The sequence below is a fragment of the Stenella coeruleoalba genome (assembly GCF_951394435.1).
Source record: "Stenella coeruleoalba genome assembly, chromosome: 13".
Taxonomy (NCBI): domain Eukaryota; kingdom Metazoa; phylum Chordata; class Mammalia; order Artiodactyla; family Delphinidae; genus Stenella; species Stenella coeruleoalba.
The window spans coordinates 71,236,264-71,250,295 of NC_137159.1; the positions used below are offsets into that span (position 1 = coordinate 71,236,264).

The 14,032-nt window shown below is 38.9% G+C and overlaps 1 protein-coding gene across 8 annotated transcripts in view; it reads right to left on the minus strand.

Moving 5' to 3' along the window:
• Positions 1–14,032, minus strand: part of NCOA1 (nuclear receptor coactivator 1) — a 261,529-nt gene that overhangs the window by 154,587 nt on the left and 92,910 nt on the right. The gene's annotated exons all lie outside the window — the stretch shown is intronic.

The following is a 14,032-nucleotide window of genomic DNA, read 5'->3' on the forward strand; positions in this document are numbered from 1 at the left end:
AAGATTTTAGTGCTCCTTCATTCCTCCCTGCCTCCCCCGCTCCAAGCCACATTAATCCAAAGGTGCAACTTCCAACCTTATCCATCTGGGCCCCAAATGTCAGTATTACTCACTGTTGGCCCCGGGAAGGTGTAAAGAAATAGAGAAGAGAAAGAAGAGGATAGAGAGAGGGTAGATTCAGGTGGAGGACAGGTGAGCAGTAGCATTACCTCCCTTTCCTGACTCTAAAAAGGAGCCAGGTGCTAACCTACTGTTAATTTAAATGAAAATATTGTCTACTCTAGTGGGAATAAAGAACATTCCACTTTATGCTAAGTGCTTCCTAATGAAAGAACTCAGTTCCAACAGGAGGAAAAAAAAAAACGACAGTAAGCTTTTTTTCTTATGCTTTTATCTAGATCACTCTACCTCCAGCTGTGATGTTTTTAAAGCTCCAAGGAGCTTCTACTAGTAACTATGGTTACTGCTTCAAAACAGTACAGAAAAAGTAGGAGGGAATAGCAATTTGAGGAGAAAAACAATTTTCTTGATTTTCATCAAATGAAACTAGGTAAAGTAACAAGAGATAGATAGGCTGATGGCTGGGCAAGGGCCTCAAGACTGTTATCGAGGTGCTTGATCTCTCAGCCCCACAGGTCTAGTACCTCAATGGATCATTTTATCTTATCCAAGAGTGGTCACCAAAAGCTAATTTAGTCATTTGCAATGAACAGTATCTTATAAACTTAACGAATATTCTTGCCAGGAAGTCTGTCAATTTGCTTTCCAGCAGAGCAGTTTACTTGGGAAAAACAAATTAAAAGCACAAGGTTCCGTAGAAGTATATGATTCTGATCCTAAGAAGGTACCCATGGTTTTAACATAAAGCTGCCCACCTAATTCTTCTCAACCTTTGTTAGTCATAAAGGTTTTCATCAAATGTTCCTCTTTTCAAACTCCTTAGCAACCTTCTCAAGTTAATTAAATAATTCATACTTACACAGGGCCTATCATGTTTCCGGCACTGTATAAGACATTGGATACAGCACAATAAGGAAAAGAGACACAACTCATGCCTGTATGGAGCTTACAATCTAATGGAGAACAGACATTAAATACACAATTGCAAATTGTGTTAACATGCTACGAGGGAAAAAAACCTAAATGGTATTTACTGGGATATCAAGCAAAATATTCCAAATAGGAATAATGGGAGCCACCTTTACTGAGCCTTCATTAAATGCCTGGCAGGGTACATTCTTAAGTTAATATGCTTTGTCTCATACATGTCCCAGAACAATGTATAAGAAAGGTAGAATTATTCCTGATTTGCAGAGGAGGAAACTGATGCATGGGAGGGGAGGCTGGTCACTTACCTATATCTACTTGATTCCAGATCCTGTTCTTTTTCTTACCCACAATCACACATCTTGCCTCCCACATATCCTAACACCACTATTAATTATTAAATTTTACCTGAGTTCTAAATTCTTGTTCTATCTCTACAATTAACTGACTTCATGCTTAAATCATGTCATTTCACCTCTTGGTCATTTCCCAAAATGGAACAGAATTACATGTTACTAAGGTCTTCCTGGCTTTTAAACTCTACAGTTTTATTATTTTTTTAATATAAATTTACTTTATCTATCTATCTATCTATCTATCTATCTATTTATTTATGGCTGTGTTGGGTCTTCGTTGCTGCGCGCCGGCTTTCTTTAGTTGCGGCGAGCAGGGGCTGCTCTTCATTGCCGTGCGCGGACTTCTCATAGCAGTGGCTTCTGTTGTTGCAGAGCACGGGCCCCAGGTGTGGGGGCTTCAGTAGTTGTAGCACACGAGCTCTAGAGCGCAGGCTCAGTAGTTGTGGTGCATGGGCTTAGTTGCTCCATGGCATGTGGGATCTTCCCAGGCCAGGGCTCAAACCCATGTCCCCTGCATTGGCAGGTGGATTCTTAACCATTGCACTACCAGGGAAGTCCCTAAACTCTACAGTTTTATGATTACTTAAATTTTTTTCCATTCCAGCATTTATACCTATCATATTTTACAGATCGTATGGTATAATTTAGGCAATTATCTAAATTTGAACAATTCATTAATTAATCGTTCCACAATAATCACTGGTCAACTTTGTGCCAGGTATTCTTCTAGGTGTTAGAAATATAATAGTAAGCAAAATAGTTTAAAATCCCTGCCATGGTGGCACTTATAATTTAGTGGGAGGAGATACATGATAAATAAAACAAATAAGTTAATAATATAGTATGTTAGAATATGGTAAGTACTATGGAGAAAAATAAATCAGGGAAGAAGTATAGAAATTGCTTATTCCCCCATGCCTATTATGAGCAGGAATCTGTTAGGAACTAAGGCAAAAAAGACAAGCAATACCTGAGCGCCTGGCCTTGACCTGATCCACCTGCGTAAACACAAATATGAGGAATTCTAGAAAAGACAAAGTACAATGGGAACACACAGGAAAAAGCCACAAAGCAGAAGGAACTGAGCTGCAAACTGGATTTTGCTCTCTTACACACACACACACACACACACACACACACACAAACACACACACACACAATCAAAAAGGAAAAAAATCATGTAAAAAAGAATAGGGGCCCTATATTTTAAAGCCATGTTTCGAAATTTTACAAAACCTTATTGATAACTGTTTTTTTCCCCCAACATCTTTACTGGAGTATAATTGCTCTACAATGGTGTGTTAGCTTCTGCTGTATAACAAAGTGAATCGGCCATACGTATACACATATCCCCATATCCCCTCTCTCTTGCATCTCCCTCCCACCATCCCTATCCCACCTCTCTAGGAGGTCTCAAAGTACCGAGCTGATCTCCCTGTGCTATGCAGCTGCTTCCCACTAGCTATTTTACATTTGGTAGTGTATATGTGTCCACGCTACTCTCTCACCTCGTCCCAGCCCACCCCTCCCCTCCCCGTGTCCTCAAGTCCATTCTCCATGTCTGCATCTTTATTCCTGTCCTGCCACGAGGTTCTTCAGAACTTTTTTTTTTTTTTTAGATTCCATATATATGTGTTAGCATATGGTATTTGTTTTCCTCCTTCTGACTTACTTCACTCTGTATGACAAACTCTAGGTCCATCCACCTCACTACAAATAACTCAATTTCGTTTCTTTTATGGCTGAGTAATATTCCATTGTATCTATGTGCCACATCTTTTTTATCCATTCATCTGTCGATGGACACTTAAGTTGCTTCATGTCCTGTCTATTGTAAATAGTGCTGCAATGAACATTGTGGTACATTACTGGTTTGGAATTCTGGCTTTCTCAGGGTATATGCCCAGCACTGGGATTGCTGGGTCGTATGGTAGTTCTATTTTTAGTTTTTTAAGGAACCTCCATACTGTTCTCCATAGTGGCTGTATCAATTTATGATAAATGTTTTTTAAAGATATGGAAAATAGAGACACAGACTATTTTCCTATTTGGGAAATTATTAAGATACAAAGTGTACAACAAATGCTAAAGGAAGTTCTCTAGGCAGGAAACATAAGAGAAGGAGAAGACCTACAAAAACAAACCCCAAACAATTAAGAAAATGGTAATAGGAACATACATATTGATAATTACCTTAAATGTAAATGGATTAAATGCTCCAACCAAAAGACACAGACTGGCTGAATGGATACAACAACAAGACCCATTATATATGCTGTCAACAACAGACCCGCTTCAGACCTAGGGACACATACTGACTGAAAGTGAGGGGATGGAATAAGATATTCCATTTCCATGCAAGTGGAAATCAAAAGAAAGCTGGAGTAGCAATTCTCATATGAGACAAAATAAACTTTAAAATAAAGACTATTACAAGAGACAAAGAAGGACACTACATAAAGATCAAGGGATTAATCCAAGAAGATATAACAATTGTAAATATATATGTACCCAACACTGGAGCACCTCAATACATAAAGCAAATGCTAACAGCCATAAAAGGGGAAATCAACAGTAACACAATAATAGTAGGGAACTTTAACACCCCACTTTCAGCAATGGACAGATCATCCAAAATGAAAATAAATGAGGACACAGAAGCTTTAAATGATACATTAAACAAGATGGACTTAACTGATATTTACAGGACATTCCATCCAAAAACAACAGAATACACTTTCTTCTCAACTGCTCATGAAACAATCTCAAGGATAGATCGCATCTTGGGTCACAAATCGAGCCTTGGTAAATTTAAGAACACTGAAATCATATCAACTATCTTTTCCAACCACAATGCGATGAGACTAGATATCAATTACAGGAAAAAAATCTGTAAAAAATACAAACACATGGAGGCTAAACAATGTTACTAAACAACCAAGAGATCACTGAAGAAGTCAAAGAGGAATCAAAAAATACCTAGAAACAAATGACAATGAAAACACGATGACCCAAAACCTATGAGATGGAGCAAAAGCAGTTCTAAGAGGGAAGTTTATAGCAATACAATCCTACCTCAAGAAACAAGAAACATCTCAAATAAACAACCTAACCTTACACCTAAGACAATTAGAGAAAGAAGAACAAAAAACCCCCAAAGTTAGCAGAAGGAAAGAAATCATAAAGATCAGATCAGAAATAAATGAAAAAGAAATGAGGGAAACGATAACAAAGGTCAATAAAACTAAAACCTGGTTCTTTGAGAAGATAAACAAAATTAATAAACCATTAGCCAGACTCATCAAGTAAAAAAGGGAGAAGACTCAAATCAATAGAATTAGAAATGAAAAAGGAGAAGTAACAACTGACACTGCAGAAATACAAAGGATCATGAGAGATTACTACAAGCAGCTATATGCCAATAAAATGAACAACAAGGAAGAAATGGACCAATTCTTAGAAAAGCACAACCTTCCAAGACTGAACCAGGAAGAAATAGAAGATATAAACAGACCAATCACAAGCACCGAAATTGAAACTGTGATTAAAAATCTTCCAACAAACAAAAGCCCAGGACCAGATGGCTTCACAGGCGAAATCTATCAAACATTTAGAGAAGAGCTAATACCTAACCTTCTCAAACTCTTCCAAAACATAGAAGAGGGAGGAACACTCCCCAACTCATTCTATGAGGCCACCATCACCCTGATACCAAAACCAGACAAAGATGTCACAAAAAAAAGAAAACTACAGTCAAAATCATTGATGAACACAGATGCAAAAATCCTCAACAAAAATACCAGCAAACAGAATCCAACAGCACATTAAAAGGATCATACACCATGATCAAGTGGGGTTTATCCCAGGAATGCAAGGATTCTTCAATACATGCAAATCAATCAATGTTATAAACATATTAACAAATTGAAGGAGAAAAGCCATATGATCATCTCAATAGATGCAGAAAAAGCTTTTGACAAAATTCAACATCCATTTATGATAAAAACCCTCCAGAAACTAGGCATAGAGGGTACTTACCTCAACGTAATAAAGGCCATATATGACAAAACCACAGCCAACATCGTTCTCAATGGTGAAAAACTGAAAGCATTTCCTCTAAGATCAGGAACATGACAATGCTGCCCACTATTATTCAACATAGTTTTGGAAGTTTTAGCCACAGCAATCAGAGACAAAAAAAGAAAAAAAAAGGAATCCAAATTGGAAAAGAAGAAGTAAAACTGTTGCTGTTTGCAGATGACATGATACTATACATAGAGAATCCTAAAGATGCTACCAGAAAACTACTAGAGTGAATCAATGAATTTGATAAAGTAGCAGGATACAAAATTAATGCACAGAAATCTCTTCATTCCTATACACTAAAAACGAAAGATCAGAAAGAGAAATTAAGGAAACACTCCCATTTACCACTGCAACAAAAAGAATAAAATACCTAGGAATAAACATGCCTAAGGAGACAAAAGATCTGTATGCAGAAAACTATAAGACACTGATGAAAGAAATTTTAGATGATACAAACAGATGCAGAGATATACCATGTTCTCGGATTGGAAGAATCAATATTGTGAAAATGACTATACTACCCAAAGCAAACAACAGATTCAATGCAATCCCTATCAAATTTCCAATGGCATTTTTCACAGAACTAGAACAAAACATTTCACAATTTGTATTGAAACACAAACGACCCCGAATAGCCAAAGCCATCTTGAAAATGAAAAACTATACTACAAAGCTACAGTAATCAAGACAGTATGGTACTAGCACAAAAACAGAAATATAGATCAATGGAAGAGGATAGAAAGCCCAGAGATAAACCCATGCACATATGGTCACCTTATCTTCGATAAAGGAGGCAAGAATATACAATGAAGAAAAGACAGCCTCTTCAGTAAGTGGTGCTGGGAAAACTGGACAGCTCCATGTAAAAGAATGAAATTAGAACACTCCACAACACCACACACAAAAATAAACTCAAAATGGATTAAAGACCTAAATGTAAGGCCAGAAACTATAAAACTCTTAGAGGAAAACATAGGCAGAACACTCTATGACATAAATCACAGCAAGGTCCTTTTTGGCCCATCTCCTAGAGAAAAGGAAATAAAAACAAAAATAAACAAATGGGACCTAATGAACTTAAAAGCTCTTGCACAGCAAAGGAAACCATAAACAAGACGAAAAGACAACCCTCAGAATGGGAGAAAATATTTGCAAATGAAGCAACTGACAAAGGACTAATTTCCAAAATATACAAGCAGCTCATGCAGTTCAATATCAGAAAAAACTCAACCCAATCCAAAAATGGGCAGAAGGCCTAAATAGACATTTCTCCAAAGAAGATATACAGATTGCCAACAAACACATGAAAGGATGTTCAACATCACTAATCATTAGAGAAATGCAAATCAAAACCACAATGAAATTATCATCTCACACCAATCAGAACGGCCATCATCAAAAAGTCTACAAACAATAAATGCTGGAGAGGGTGTGGAGAAATGGGAACCCTCTTGCACTGTTGGTGGGAATGTAAATTGATACAGCCACTAGGGAGAACAGTATGGAGGTTCCTTAGAAAACTAAAAATAGAACTACCATACAACCCAGCAATCCCACTACTGGGCATATACCCTGAGAAAACCATAATTCAAAGAGTCATGTACCACAGTGTTCATTGCTGCTCTATTTACAATAGCCAGGACATGGAAGCAACGTAAGTGTCCATCGACAGATGAATGGATAAAGAAGATGTGGCACATATATACAATGGAATATTACTCAGCCATAAAAGAAACAAAATTGAGTTTGTTTGAGTGAGTGAGGTTGATGTACCTAGCGTCTGTCATACAAAGTAAGTCAGAAAGAGAAAAACAAATACCATATGCTAACACGTATATATGGAATCTAAAAAAAAAAAAAACAAAAAATGGTTATGAAGAACCTAGGGGCAGGACCAGAATACAGATGCAGATGTAGAGAATGGACTTGAGGACACGGGAAGAGGGAAGGGTAAGCTGGGACGACGTGAGAGAGTGGCATGGACTAATATATACTACCAAATGTAAAACAGATAGTTAGTGGGAAGCAGCCGCATAGCACAGGAAGATCAGCTTGGTGCTTTGTGACCACCTAGAGGGGTGGGATAGGGAGGGTGGCAGGGAGACGCAAGAGGGAGGCAATATGGGGATATATGTGTATGTATAGCTGATTCACTTTGTTATAAAGCAGAAACTAACACACTATTGTAAAGCAATTATACTCCAATAAAGATGTTTAAAAAAAAAAACCATATGCTAACACATATATATGGAATCTAAAAAAAAAAAAAAAATGGTTCTGAAGAACCTAGGGGCAGGACAGGAATAAAGACGCAAACACGGAGAGTGGACTTGAGGACACGGGGAGGGGCAGGTGTAGGCTGGGACGAGGTGAGAGAGTGGCATGGACATATATACACTACCAAATGCAGAATGGATGGCTGGTGGGAAGCAGCCACATAGCACAGGGAGATCAGCTCGGTGCTTTGTGTCCCCCTAGAGGGGTGGGATTGGGAGGGTGGGAAGGAGACACAAGAAGGAGGGAATATGGGGATATGTGTATACGTATGGCTGATTCACTTTGTTATACAGCAGAAGCTAATGTATCATTGTAGAGAAATTACACTCCAATAAAGATGTTGGAAAAAAAAAAAGATAAAAAGTGATCTGAAAGTTATAGGCTTATTACAAGTCAAATAAAAACCAAAGTGTGTTTTAGAAACATAATCATATAAGAAAAGAGTAAAAGAGTAAATAAAAAGTAAAAAAAATAAGAGTAAATCTGTAAGAAAAAACAAGGAAATTTTGAAAAAGAAGAGTAATGAGGGTAGATATATCCTAATGATTATGAAAGCAGTTGTTGATATGCTTTTCCCATTTGCATTTCCTTCTACTTACTTCCCTACTATTCTATGAGTAGCATCCATTTCCTTGGAGAAGTTTAAATATAAAAGAGAAATATTTAATGCTCACCTTCTGAATTAAAGAAAAGATTTTGCAGCAAGATTGTCTTAAAAGTCTGGTTTTCCCAAAGAAGGAAAATTTTTTTAACACTAATATTTTCTGACCAAGCCTGAAAGACTCAGAGTACAGTTTCTTCCACTTTGTAGAGCAGATATCCCTTCTGCTCATGACAGCTAGAACATAATGCCTACTACCTAGGGTAGAAGGAGGATAAAACCTAGAGACTGTAAATTAAAGCCTCAAATTCCTGATTCTGGCCAAAGGACTGTGGGATAAAGAAGTAGAACAGAGACAGGAGAAGCAAGTGATCAGCCCAGTACTCCCATTACCCTCTCCAGCTGGAGGTTGCAAAAGGAAAGGAATGTTTGAAGGAGTGGGGAAATCTGGGAGTTAGAATGGATTTTGCTCTGCTTCCTGTTGAGAAAGTGCGAAGTCACTGCCTTCCAGTAACATCCTGCACGGCCCCAACTGCCCTGCCCCCCAACCAAACTTTTACCTCCCCTCATGCACATCTAGCACAAGCTGGAGAGAGCCACATCAAAGCATAGGCACAGAAGCACAATCAGATTGAGGAAGGTGTGAGATCGGCTCTGGGGTCTCCCTTTTCTCCCCTGTGCCATGGAAGGCTCTGGGAAATTCCTGGGTGCTGTAAAGTAGTTCAGGAAAGGTAACTTAAGATGCTGGATGTTGAGTTTGCCAGAAGAGGTCATTGTCATAGGGGCAAAGTAGCTCCATAGCAGAGGCCTGGAAAAGAGACCACCTGGCTAGCGAGTCAATGGGAATCCCTAGCCAGACATCAGGTTACCTGTGACACCTGGGAAGATGGCAATACATCCTGGGAACCAAGAAAACAGATCTCAAGTAACATCAGTTGTAAACTTCAGCTTCAGATATCTGAAGAATACCCAAGGACAAAAGCACCACAGTAGTCACAATTCCAGGGAATAGCCTGACCAGTTACTTTAAAGGAGAGACCAGTGAGAAACAGAGAAGATAGCACATGGATTGAGGGTTCTGGTATCCTTCCATGATTACAAGGTCACACAAGCACCCATAAGTCTGGATTCCATTGTGGGAAGGCATGAGAGAAGAGATGATACTTGAATGACTAGTATCCAAACAGAGACTGAAATATCCAAAGAGATCAATTTAAATTACTACATAAGACTTAGTTTACCAGCTTGGAGTAAGACTGGTACTCTTCCTCCAGTTACCCAGTTCCCAGAGTTCATCAAAAGGAAGAGATGACTTATAGAAAAATAAAGAAGCTATATTTTCTTTGCACACCTAAGTGAGTATGAGTAAGCTGTGATCCTGCTACAGATTTTATGATGTTTATTTTATGTGAGTATTCAAAAGAAAAACTTCTTGGCGTAATAGAAATCAACATCGCTTTAAGAGTAACAATGGACTTCCAGTTCAAGATGGCAGACTGAGCGTCTATCTCTTCTCCTTCTTAAACACCTCATGCCAGGCCACAGAACAAATGAGTGAAAAATCACCGAAGATGACCAGTACAACTCTGATGATAAAGAGTAAATGCTGGCCACAGCACTTACTGTGGGTTTAAAGTCTCTGTCAGAGGGCTTATAGTGTGAACTTTGAGTTGAAGATAATAGCAGGTTAAGGACAATCTTGATAGACTGTGATCGAGGGAAGATAACTCAGAACTAATCAGAACTCTCCCTGCAGATAAATTCCTTCCCTATAGCAGAAGTTGAAGGAGGGACAGGGACAAGCTTGTTAGCCTGGTCTTTGCAAATGCAAAGAAAAGGGGTGGGGTGGGGAGGAATCCACATCCCATTTACCACAGCAAGTAGGAAACCAACTGGCAGAGTCCTGTGGTCAGCAATGATATTCAGTGGAAGACAATGCTTTGTAAAGGAGAACACTGACCTGTACCAAATTACACCAGTTACCAAGATGTTACCAGCATCAGAATCATTTAAACTGTTTAAGTGCATACTGAATCATACTGGTGCACCCCAGACATACTGAATCAGATTTTTTTGTGAGTGAAGCTAGGAATCTGCATTTAAACTGGGTCCCCAAGGAATTGTTACATGTATTCAAGTTGGGCAACCACTGATTTAGACATTCATTTAAAAATTCTATAAAGAAGAAAAGCCAAGAATCACCAGCTACTTAATGAAAACTAAGAGAGGCACTAAGGTGAAAAAGCGCAGGCACCATGACCCACAGAAGAGAGAGTAAAGCAAAAAAAAAGAAATAAGATGTTTAGCTTATATTTGTATCTTCAGAGAGATTCAAGAGGTCAATATAGGGGCTTCCCTGGTGGCACAGTGGTTAAGAATCCACCTGCCAATGCAGGAGACATGGGTTCGAGCCCTGGTCCGGGAAGATCCCACATGCCGCAGAGCAACTATGCCCATGCGCCACAACTACCGAGCCTACGCTCTAGAGCCTGCAAGCCAGAACTACTGAGCCCGCGTGCCACAACTACTGAAGCCCGCGTGTCTAGAGCCTGTGCTCCGCAACAAGAGAAGCCACCGCAATGAGAAGCCCACACACCGCAATGAAGAGTAGCCCCCAATCACTGCAACTAGAGAAAGCCCACGTGCAGCAATGAAGACCCAACGCAGCCAAAAATAAATAAATTTATTTTTTAAAAAAAGAGGCCAATATATCCATAAAATAAAAAAACTCTGTTCATAAAATATAGCAACCAACAAAAAAGAATTTTTAGAAAATAAAAATAATTTTCAAAATGAAATAACGTGACTTTCAGTGACAGCCAAGATGGTAAGCCCATTACATCTCTCCCACTAGTTGGCCATCTGCATAACTAGTAAAAACTCTGGAGAGAATCCTAAAAGCAACTACCTGAGAACTCTGAAAAATAAACAATGGCAGGCACATTGGGGAGGGAAGTCAAAACTTGAAGAATAAGCAATAGGGCAGTGAGTTTACTCTATTTTGAAAACCCTTTCTTTGTTTACCACTTTAACATGAGGGTGGGTAGAGTCCCAGAATTACGCAGCAGAGGCACATAGCAAAAACTCCAAGAGAAAGCCCCTCTTTCTCACTGGAGTAAAAGGGTCATCTGCAAGCTGGAAAGTGTATAAGTTTGGGGGTGAGGTTTCCAGTTCCTTTTCTTTTCTTTCTCTTCTGACCCACTCTGAAGACAGTCCAAGTTATAAAGCTATATTACTGAGGCAGGAAACCTAAAAGCCTAAGAGAAAACTGGCCCCAACCTCCTAAGGAACTAGAAAAAGGAGCCATCGTTGTATGAAGAGTATTGGAGTGGGGGAACTCCTCACTTCTCCTTTTTTTCCCCCTAACCTTTCAACCCAGGAGGGCCTCAGTGGGGTATAACTGTGCAACAGTGAGGTGCGGGGGGAGGGGGTAGCACCAAGACTCTGAGAGAAAGCAACTTCAGCTTTCTAATGAGAAGGCCAGGAAAAGACCCCTGGGAGCCAGAGAACATAAGCAAAGTCCCCAAGAGTACAGAGACAGAGAGAATTCCACAAGGTGCATAAGTATAGATAATAAAGAGGTATCATTTTTTCCCCCAAATGAATCTTTAACCCAATGCAATTCTAATCAAAATCCTTCATATCCTTATTGTTTTAACTTGATGAATATATTCTAAAGTAAGTCTGTAAGAATTACTACCAAAAAAAAGAGCAAGACAAACATTTTTGAAAGTCTAGTGAGAGAAAATTTCAAAGTTACATTAAATAATATAACATTAAAAGAGTATGGGGGGCTTCCCTGGTGGCGCAGTGATTGACAGTCCGCCTGCCGATGCAGGGGACACGGGTTCGTGCCCCGGTCTGGGAAGATCCCACATGCCGCGGAGCGGCTGGGCCTGTGAGCCATGGCCGCTGGGCCTGCGCGTCCGGAGCCTGTGCTCTGCAACGGGAGAGGCCACAGCAGTGAGAGGCCCGCGTACCGCACAAAAAAAAAAAAAAGAGTATGACAGGGCTTCCCTGGTGGCACGGTGGTTAAGAATCCACCTGCCAATGCAGGGGACACGGGTCTGAGACCTCATCCGGGAAGATCCCACAGGCCGCGGAGCAACTAAGCCCGTGCGCCACAACTACTGAGGCTGTGCTCTAGAGCCCACGTGCCACAACTACTGAAGACCGTGTGCCTAGAGCCCATGCTCAGCAACAAGAGAAGCCACTGCAATGAGAAGCCCGTGCACCGCAACAAAGAGTAGCCCCCGCTCGCCGCAACTAGAGAAAGCCCACACACAGCAACGAAGACCCAACGCAACCAAAAATAAATAAAATAAATTTATGTAAAAAAAAAGAGTATAAATATATAGCATAAACATAAAAAAAAGCATAAACATAAAAAGAGATCAAAAAAACATTATATAGACAGACAAATACACGTATGTATGGGAATCTTATATATGATAAAGGTAGACTTCAAACAGTGGGCAAGAAAAGAAACATTCAATAAATGCTATCAGAAAGAATTAACTAATTTACGAGAAAAAAGTTAGATTTCTACATAACATAATTATAAAAATTCTGAAAGATTAAACAAAAAATATTTATGCAGATGGCCAACAGGTGTATGAAAAGAAGCTCAATATTGCTAATTATTATAGAACTGCAAATTAAAACTACAATGAGGTATCACCTCACACCAGTCAGAATGGCCACCATTAAACATTAAAAAGTCTACAAATAACAAATGTTGGAGAGGGTGTGGAGAAAAGGGAACCCTCCTACACTATTGGTGGGAATGTAAACTGGTGCAGCAACTATAGAGAACAGTATGGGGGTTCCTTAAAAAACTAAAAATAGAGTTACCATATGATCCTGCAATCCCACTCCTGGACAAAACTCTAATTCAAAAAGATACATGCACCCCAATGTTCACTGCAGCACTGTTTACAATGGCCAAGACCTGAAAGAAAACCTAAATGCCCATCAATGGAGGAATGGATAAAGAAGATGTGGTACATATATACAATGGAATACTAAAAGAAGATGTGGTACATATACACAATGGAATACTACTCAGCCATAAAAAAAGAACAAAATAATGCCATTTGCAGCAACATGGATGAACCTAGAGATCATACTAAGTGAAGTAAGTCAGACAGAGAAAGACAAATACCATATGATATCACTTATATGTGGAATCTAAAAAAATGATATAAATGAACTTATTTACAAAACAGAAACAGACTCAGACATACAAAACAAACGGTTACTAGAGGGTATAGCAGGTTGGGGGGGAGGGTAAACTAGAAGTTTGGGATTAATAGATATATACTACTATATAGAAAATAGATAAGGACCTACTGTATAGCACAGGGAACTATACTCAATGTCTTGTAATAACTTATAGTGGAAAAGAATCTGGAAAAGTGTATATATATATATATATATATATATATACACATCTGAATATAACTGAATATATATATATAACTGAATCACTTTGCTGTACACCTGAAGCTAACACAACACTGTAAATTAACTATACTTCAATTTAAAAAATGGTTAAAAAAATTTTTAAATGATAGAAGACCAACAGCCAATAAACATATGACAAAAAGAAGTCAAATAATTGCAACTTAAATGACATTCCTTTTCTTTTCTTTTAGATTCCCAT